This window comes from Leiobunum rupestre, chromosome 6, assembly GCF_980474605.1.
Source record: "Leiobunum rupestre chromosome 6, qqLeiRupe1.1.hap1, whole genome shotgun sequence".
Taxonomy (NCBI): Eukaryota; Metazoa; Arthropoda; class Arachnida; order Opiliones; family Sclerosomatidae; genus Leiobunum; species Leiobunum rupestre.
Window position 1 is genome coordinate 2,747,651 of NC_143389.1, and position 8,984 is coordinate 2,756,634.

General features: G+C 38.6%; 1 pseudogene; it reads left to right on the forward strand.

Moving 5' to 3' along the window:
• Positions 1 to 530: 530 nt before the first annotated feature.
• On the forward strand, positions 531 to 708 carry LOC149937905 (U2 spliceosomal RNA; annotated as a pseudogene).
• Positions 709 to 8,984: the final 8,276 nt, after the last annotated feature.

An 8,984-nucleotide genomic window follows, 5' to 3' on the forward strand; every position in this document is an offset into this window, starting at 1 on the left:
AAATTAATCTGTAACCACGTCCGTCTCTTTTTCAAAGCCAAATTCGTTTCCTGGTCTACAGTTCTATACCATACATAACTTCCCGTATCCCTTACCTGCCTTTACGTTTGCGCCATCATCTTCTCAGAAGCCAAATTCCAACTCTGGAAATCACACAACTCCTTAGTTTTTGAGATACGAAAGGATTGCGCCGACGTCATACTACGCCGCATCCGCTACGGCAAGCACAACTCGACCATGTCCGCGTCAAGGAAGACGAAATAAAACGTCACTGGTGTGACGCAACTAGTCCTATTGTCGACGCTGCCTCTCGATCGCTTCGCCTCCTCTTTTAGCAAATACTTTTAATTATACGCCCTACTTCGTTTAAAATTTTATTGACTTTTCACTCTTCATGTAGTTATTGCAAATATTTGTATATTATTTCTTAGATAAAAAATTAATACGGTGTTCTCATCGCCGTAAAATTAATTAAAAATTACACGCGAACAAGTAAATGAAATGTGTATAAAGATATGTAAAAACAACGAATCTATTAATAAACAATTAAAAGTATCTGTTCTAATCAGCTTAATATCTGATACGGGCCCCATCGGGGCCCAAGATATTAAACTTATTTTTGGACGGCGGCGGAGAGGTCGGAGCTTGATCTACCTCCGCCACGGGTCGACCTGGTATTGCAGTACATCCGGGATCTGCCCACTTCTCTCTTTTTTTTTCAAAAATTAAACGCTCTTATAATTGCGCACTACCCAACACAGCATTTATATATTGCTCCTCTGACGTCATAAGGGGAAAAATCTTCATTGGCGAATAGTTAATTTTGATGATTCGGAAGGATTTCATTTTGACATATTTTTGACAATAATTTTCGTATCCAATAATTAACTGGCATTTTCTAGCTTTTTTAATTTCCAGTTTTTTATTTTTTGTTTACCAAGCTAGACACGTTTTTGCGGAATATCCTGGGCGCGTCCATGCTTGATTTTCCCCCTTTCAGTCCCATACTCCATTATGGATACCCAAGGAGTGGATGCTAGACTCCCCACTGAGGGTGTTCGCATTCAAGGTCAATCATTCCCAGGTAGTAAGCCACAGCTTTGTAGAACTTAATGAAAATGAACAATATGGAAGGGTCCCCTTTTCTCCGATTATGACTTTTGCTACCAAACTGGTCCATGATACGTCTCCCTCCGGACGTTCATCACCGATTCCTCACAACAAGCGCAACCTTGAAAGTTGCTTGGACGAGATCAATACGAAGTCTTTCAAACGAAGCAGTCCTTCTAGCGAGTGCCACTAGAATTTTTTTCTCGAAACCAGTGTACAACGAATTTCTTTTTAAAGCTTTTAATAACCGTTCTTTTCCGGATAGCAACTTTGAATGTCAACGGTTTAAGAAACATTACCAAGTAAAACAATGTCACATCCATATTATACTCAACAGATTTCTATGTAGTTGTTTTTGCAAGAAACGCATTTAATGAGACGTGATAACTGGCAAATTTTTAATCAGAATTTTTTTATGTATAAACCCATTTTTTGCGAGGGGTCGGAGCGTTCGGGGGGTACAATGGTCCTGTGTTAATAATCGTCTTGCCGACAATGTTAAAGTTATTCGGCTGGATCTATCTGGCAGACTCGTTTCCGTTGACATTATTATAATCACAAAGGAGAGGGGAAAAAAGTAGATGAGTTAAGTTACACAAGAAGGTAAGTTTTTTATCCACGTAATGCTCTTGAAGATCTGAAATCAATTAGATCGGAAGGAAGATTGTTCCAGTCATTTATCACACGCACAGAACAATGTTGTTGCTTGACAGACGATTTCACAATGGGTTTACGCAATTTTGCATGATGCCCTCGTGTTAATGTGACAGACGAAGGCACAAATAAATGTTTTAAAGTTGAGTCAATCCTCCCATGATAAATGTGTTGTAAAAAAAAACAAATCTTTGACACGGTGGTGATCAGTTTTAAGCTGGCATCGCGCTGGTGGGGAAAATTTTTTGCAAGTTGCGCATTAGTTTGGCTAACCGATTATGCGTCTTTTAATGAGTGGCATTGGAGTGATAAGCGAAGGGGACCAGATAACGGAGCTCTAGCCTATGATCGGTAGAATCAAGGAAGTGTAAATAGTTTTCATAAAGGCTTCACTATAAAAGCAAAAATTTCGGCGTACAAGATCGGTAATAGAGTTCACACGAGCAACAACTTTTGCAGAATCGCTTTGATACTTAAGTTTGTCATCAACTATTACGCCCAGATCTCTCACTTTAGTTACAGAAGGTATTGCGCAACTATGAATCGTATATGAAATGTTTGGGTTTTTGGAGCCAAGATGAAGGACTTCGCATTTAGAGATATTGAAATGCATACCATGGCCAGTAGTCAAATTAAGTACCGCGTTAAAGTCAGCTTGTAGGCGGGCACAATCTATATCTTTCGTAATAGCCATATAAAGCTTCAAATCCTCAGCAAAAAGTAGGATAATTTCGTAACGAATGACTTTAGGCAAACTGTTTATAAATATATTAAATTGTAAAGGGCCCAGAAGAGAGCCTTGGGGAACTCAGCTACGAAACTCTTTACTCTTTGAGAAAATGCCCTTAAAAAAACACATTGGTATCGATCAGTAAAAAATCTAACAAGCCAGTCAGACGCCTGATCAATAATACCAGAACGACAAGTCACTTCCGCAAGGCCAGCGAATGGTATCGTATCAAAGGCTTTCGCAAGGTTGAGGTATAAAACATCAACAGGTGAACCAGAGTCCAACCAGTTAATCCAATCGGAGGTCACGTTAAGAAGATTAAAGCTGCAAGACCGTCCGTGCAGAAACCCATAATGGGACGGGTGAAAGAACTCCACTTCATTGAAAAATCGGTCCAATAATGACTTAACAATGCGCTCACAAACTTTGCAGACTTGGCTAGTTAGGCTAATAGGTGTATAATTGGCCTTATTGGTACGCTTCCCTTTCTTATAAATTAAAGAAACTTTAGCTATTTTCCAAGTCTAAGGTACACCGCCAGAAGAAAAACTCTGATTAAATAATAAATTCAGAGGGAGATGGCAAGTGTTTAAGAGATACGGGTGAATGTCATCGGGACCTGCAGATTTGGAACAATCCAAATTGATTAGCTGCTTAAAAACATCATCAGGCGTGCAAGCAAAAGTGGAAAGACGAGGGCTCCTTGGGCAGAGGGTGGAACAATACACGCAACCCTTGCAATATGATCATTGAGTAGATTTGCTATGTCTTTAGGGTCCCTGAATAACTTTCCCAGAGTCATCTTCAAGATGGGAGACTTTAAAGCGACTTATTCTTATGCTATTGATAAGCGCAAAAAAAGCTTTCGGTTTGTTGAAATCAAGTTGACCAGCTGATTTTCATGTTGTGCTTCTACGAGATATCATAACAGACATCAACCATATATCCGTCAGCGCTCAACTACTGTCGCTGGACTTCAACCAAGCATTTGACCATCTAAATCACCAGTTCCTATTCCAGTCTCTGGCGAGGTTCGGCTTTGGGCCAAAATTCATTGCAGCCGTTCAAACAATTTACCAGGATAACTCTAGTTATCTCCTTATTAATGGTTGTTTGTATACGACAAAATATCCAAACACAAAGGTGTGCGACAGGGATGCCAGCTATCACCCCTTCTGTTCTGTCTAGCCTTGGACGCCATCAAGGTAATCACGCCACCTGGAAACTCAATAGAGATTTAATATTAAGCCCGCGCAGATGATGTCAACGCCACTTAAGCCGACAGGGTCTCTATCTAAGAAACCCTGTCGTAGGTAAATGCCTACTGCTCCGTCTCGGGAAGTAGAATTAACCCGCAAAAAACCAAGGTTACTCAATTATAAAGACCTACCTCTTACCGATCATACTTACCATGGACCCCATCAAGATACTTGAGGTTTTCTTCTGCAAAACAGGTATCCACGCGTCAAACGAAAACGTTTTTAAACAAAAATTCTTCGCAGCTTTCGGTCCCTGGCAAAACCGCCAGATATCCTTTAAAGCACGTGCCCGACTAGTCAAACAACTGGCCATGCCAAAATGAGACTACGCAGTCCCCATGGTAAAATTTAGTCTAAGGACTGTAGACGAGATGACCAAGTTCGTCTTTGACTTTGTCTAGCAGGGGAAGCCCGAAGCTATCAAGCGAACGACGATGACCCTTTTGGTAGACTCTGGAGGAACTGGCCTTCCAGATCTCCGCATCAACCTAGAGACGGCAACGACTAGGAAGATCATTAATTTCATCTCTTACGACGAGCATTCGTTATCTTAATTTGTATACCATTGTAAATTGAATACATACCGGGGGTGTTTAATAGAAGGTAGATTTGCCAAAGAAAACTAAGAATAGGAAGGGTAAGCGAAAACGCAGCCAACGGATAGGCCGGCAGAAACAACCAGGAAGAAGAACCAAGCCAAACCCAACCCCACGAAGGGACAGGAGAGGCAAAGCACAGGAGGGAACCCACCCGAAGTCGTCGGTGAAGTTTATTAAGGACATATTAAAACGAGTATATACATTGTGTTTGTTTAAGAAATTTATTAATTGAAGCGATGAAAAATATGTAACAGTAATCGATGGAATTGGATGCAAGGAGATGCGAAGAAGGCATAAACGAAGATGAAGTCCCTAAATATTTTTCTTTCAATTTATTAGAAGAATTATGCACAGAACCATTCGGCCAGTGTGAAGGATAGAAATCGATGTGTAGATTTTTTTTAGATTTGGTAGTAGAGAAGATCTTGTAAGAGTAGACTGTCACAAATTAATTAAGATCTTTGCATGGCAGGAAAATGTTTAGAAGCGAAGGTCTAAGAGAGTGAAATTTTGAAAAGACGACAATCCGAAGCTTCACTCTTTTTATATTTATATATATATATGTGTTGTAGGACGACAATGAAGACTAGGACGATATATATATATATATTACCGCACTTACCTTCGAGTCGTCCTTGTCTTCATAGTCGCCTTCTTCTCCGTCACTTTTGTACTTCTTCGAGTCGTCCTCGTCTATATATATACAGGGTGTCCACTTAAAATGAACCAGAGCGAATATCTCAAAATCTGTAAGTGTTAGAAAGTTGTTTCCAATTAGAAAGGTGTTCCACGTGACTTTGTAAGTACCAATAGCTTTAACCTGATCGCATTTGACCACTAGGAAGCCGAGAAATAATAGATGAAGAACAAGAATGTCGTTAAGTTGATAACGGGTCGAAAGCGAGGTTCGGGAGCTGATAACTCTAAAGATACTCGTGTTAGAGTACTGAAATTTGCTACACATCCCCATCAGGAATGAGGGTCTTTAGTTGAATCATGTCTTCAATGTCATCCAAAAACTAACGCGAGAACCGTAAGTGTTAGAAAGTTGGTTCCAAATAGAAAAGTGTTCCACGTCACATTGTAGGTCCAATGATCTTGAAGTCGAGAAAGTGTTTTTAAAAATCACAAAGGTCGTTAAAATGAAAATTGAAAGAAAACGCACATTAATCGAAATTGCTAGACAAACTCATTATGGTGGTCGTCTTGACAACAACATTTCAAATGTCATTTTATTTTACGCTAAGCCTCATATTCATTCGAAGTTTATTTTTGTAACCACAAAGTTAATTTTTTCTTTAGAAATAAAAAGTTATGTATACTATTCGAGATAAGGGATAAATGGTTCGGTTATTTTATGAAAATGGGAGAAATGCGCGCTTAGCAGCGGCAATTTTTCGGCATGGTCATCCTCGTTTAACACTTACGCATAGTACATCGATTTAGATTAACAGGGATGTTAATGGATTAATTCAAGGAGATTATCGTGAAAATAACGTAGACGTCGATATCTTAGCTTATTTCAGCGCTAATCCGCGCTGCAGCACGGACTGAAACATGCTATTCTAGTTTAAATAAATTGAGACTTGTTTTAATTTTACCTTTTATTTAAGGAGATACGCTTTTTTAGCGACTCTCTAGTTGAGAATAGGCCTTTCTATAAAGTAACATTGGTCTTCTTTTTTAGATGTATCAGGCGCGTCACTGGACGCTATGCTTATGTATTTCTCTTTGAATTTCGCTAATGTTTTTATTTCGAGTAAGTCACACCCTTCATTTTCCTGGTAAACCAAGCGGTCTGGTGAAGCTCCAAACATGGGCAGTTGGATTAACGCAAAATCCCGAAGCAAAAGTGAATAAGTTGCCTTTAAGGTTTTTGTATTTAGTGTTAGCAAGCTCTTCATTTTTTAAGCCCTCTTGAACGTATATATTTTTTGATATATCAGTTGCTTTGAAAATTTATTTGAAAAATATATCATTCACTTCTTTTCGCATTTTGCATATCAAACTGAACTGGGAGGCAGTTATTCGGGCTTTTCTTTCATTAGTCCACAACAAACAATTTTATTGCTCACGTGTCTCAATTTCAAGCATTATTGATGCAGCCAAATAAATTTTTAAATTTCCCCGAAGCTTCAACTTTGAGGTTTTCATTTAGTTCTAAAACTCCTAATGGGAGAGGTATTTGATTTATTGGAGTGGCTGTTGTAGAATCATCTTTTGAGGAACTTGTGGTAGGAACTTCTTCGTTAACTGCAAGTTGAGGATATTTTTGTGGAAAGAAGTTATTCTCTTCTTGAATAAGAACTAGCATTGACCTTCTATTTCCAGATACCATTCTCTCGGATAGAGCTTTTATTCGTTTTTTGCATTTCTACATTATCATCTGGTGTATTGATATTTTCTAGGCTACTATAATTCAGGGACGTTCGTTGTTTTAATTTTTCACTACATTTCTCCGGCATATGTTTTACAAACTGTAGTTCCGAAAAAAGGGCTTTAGATATTTTCTTTTGTGTTGTTGGTGCAGACCACGCTCGAGGTTTTTCTGTACAAGCAGTATCATCTGGTATAAATATCTTTCCAGCTCGCTTACAATCTAAAAGGTACCACACCAACGTGCTTGCAAACTCCTCCTGCACCCGCCTTACACCCACACCAGGCTGATTCTACAACTGCTGACTTTTTGTTTATGATAATTGCGGCATCATACTTATATGAAAGAGTAAAATAGCCCTCCACTTTGCTTTTCACATAAATGTTTGAGATTGTAGATGTTTTTGGCCCACAACGTAGCATGACTACCGACACCTTACTCACCTTGAACATCCGATATCCTAACGTCCAATGTTTTTTAGCTTGAGAATCTTTGTGATGACTAGTAATTGATTTTTCATTGAATATTCCGGGAATAACATTTAGTTGTTTTGTCCAGTTTCCTTTGGGTAGTAGCATTTTTTAAACTCCATCTATTTAAAAATATGTTAGGTTATATAACATTAACATAGTTTTCGATGATTATTTAGACTTACTTTTTTGCTGCCTCCACGTTTTCCATTGCCTATTCAGCCTTTCAACTAAAAAAAAAACATATTTTTTACACAATAATTAAAGATAAATTCTTTAAAATAGTAAATATAATATTCTTAGCCTAACGATTCAGTAAAACATCAGTAACCCCTAAAATAGTAACTCTCCCACATTACACGAAGAGAAAATTCGACGAGTGACCACCCTTTTTATAAAGATCTAAGCTCCTACGTATCTCGTGACGAAAGCGATATATAATAACAAGTTCGGCAAGCGTAATGACTTTATAGAAAGGCCTATTGGTAAATCTGAGCCAAGTTCCCTCCAGGAGTCGTTCGCGAGCACCGAAACTGCAGGTGGGCGGCGCCGTCTCGGGAAGCTTTTAGGACGACAAGTGCGGCTCCCTCAAAAGACGGAGGCCTATCAATTATATATCCCTCCCAACTCGTCCCTTTTACAGTGACTCATTCAATTCTTCGAAGGAATGGAGTGGAAGCAACTGGGTTTCTATAAAATTTTATTTAATACAAAAAATATAGGTTACAATTTTATATTTTAATTATACAATAGAGAAGTTTTTAAAGCTAACGTGAACTAACTTGAAGAGTACCATCCTAAGTGAACGCGTTATCTGTTATTTCCAGATTACATAATTGTTTAAGAGAATGCTTAATTATTGTCCCATTTGCCGTTTTTACCATGCGAGCTCTGATATAACTTCCACGACCGATAATTTCGTCCACAACTAAATCTTATTTCCACATTTGTTGTGGAAGTTATTTTATCTTTAATCATAACAACATCCTCTGTTTAATATTACAATTTTCTTCGGATTATTCCTGTAATGAGCTGAACTGAGCGCCCGCAAGTATTCATGCTGAAACCGATACCACACTATATCCCTTTCATTTTCTCTGTGTTTTATTCTTATCAGTACATCCGCTCTTGACTTGGGTACATTTACATCTTTTACTCTGATGGGGGGCATTGAAGTTAATCTTCTGCCTTTCAGAAATTCAGCCGTTGATAGCGGTAATGGCTCATTTAGATCATTGTAGCTATATGTTAAGGGGCGAGGGTTATTAATTAATTCTGCTTCGGCTAATACAGTTTTCAACGAACTTGAGAGACGACGTGCCTGTATTTTTTTTTCAAGACAATTTTTGTTGATTTAACTAACCTATCCCAACACCCTCCGCACCAGGCTGAACTTTCAACGATGTATTTCCACGTTATTTTGTGGGATGAGAAGAATTAGATTAACTGATTTCGATCTAAACTCTTCCAAATGGCCTTTTGATCTGCCTCTTCCCGGTTAAATGTCTTACTGTTATCACTTTAGTTTACGCTCGGTAACCCCCTCCTAGCCACTACACGACGGAAGGCTAACAAAACATTCTTCAGTAGTTAATGATGAAATCAACTCTAAATCGAGAAAGATGTTAATAGCGCTTGTCGTCAAATGAACATATACCTTTTGTCTTTTATACTTCTATCTCTGATGTATAGCCGACAACATAAACCCACGCCAATAAAGGAAAATGGCGGTGTCCGTTCTATTCTGTCTTTTGGTAGGGAAGCTGTTGGAAGGTCACTTACTTT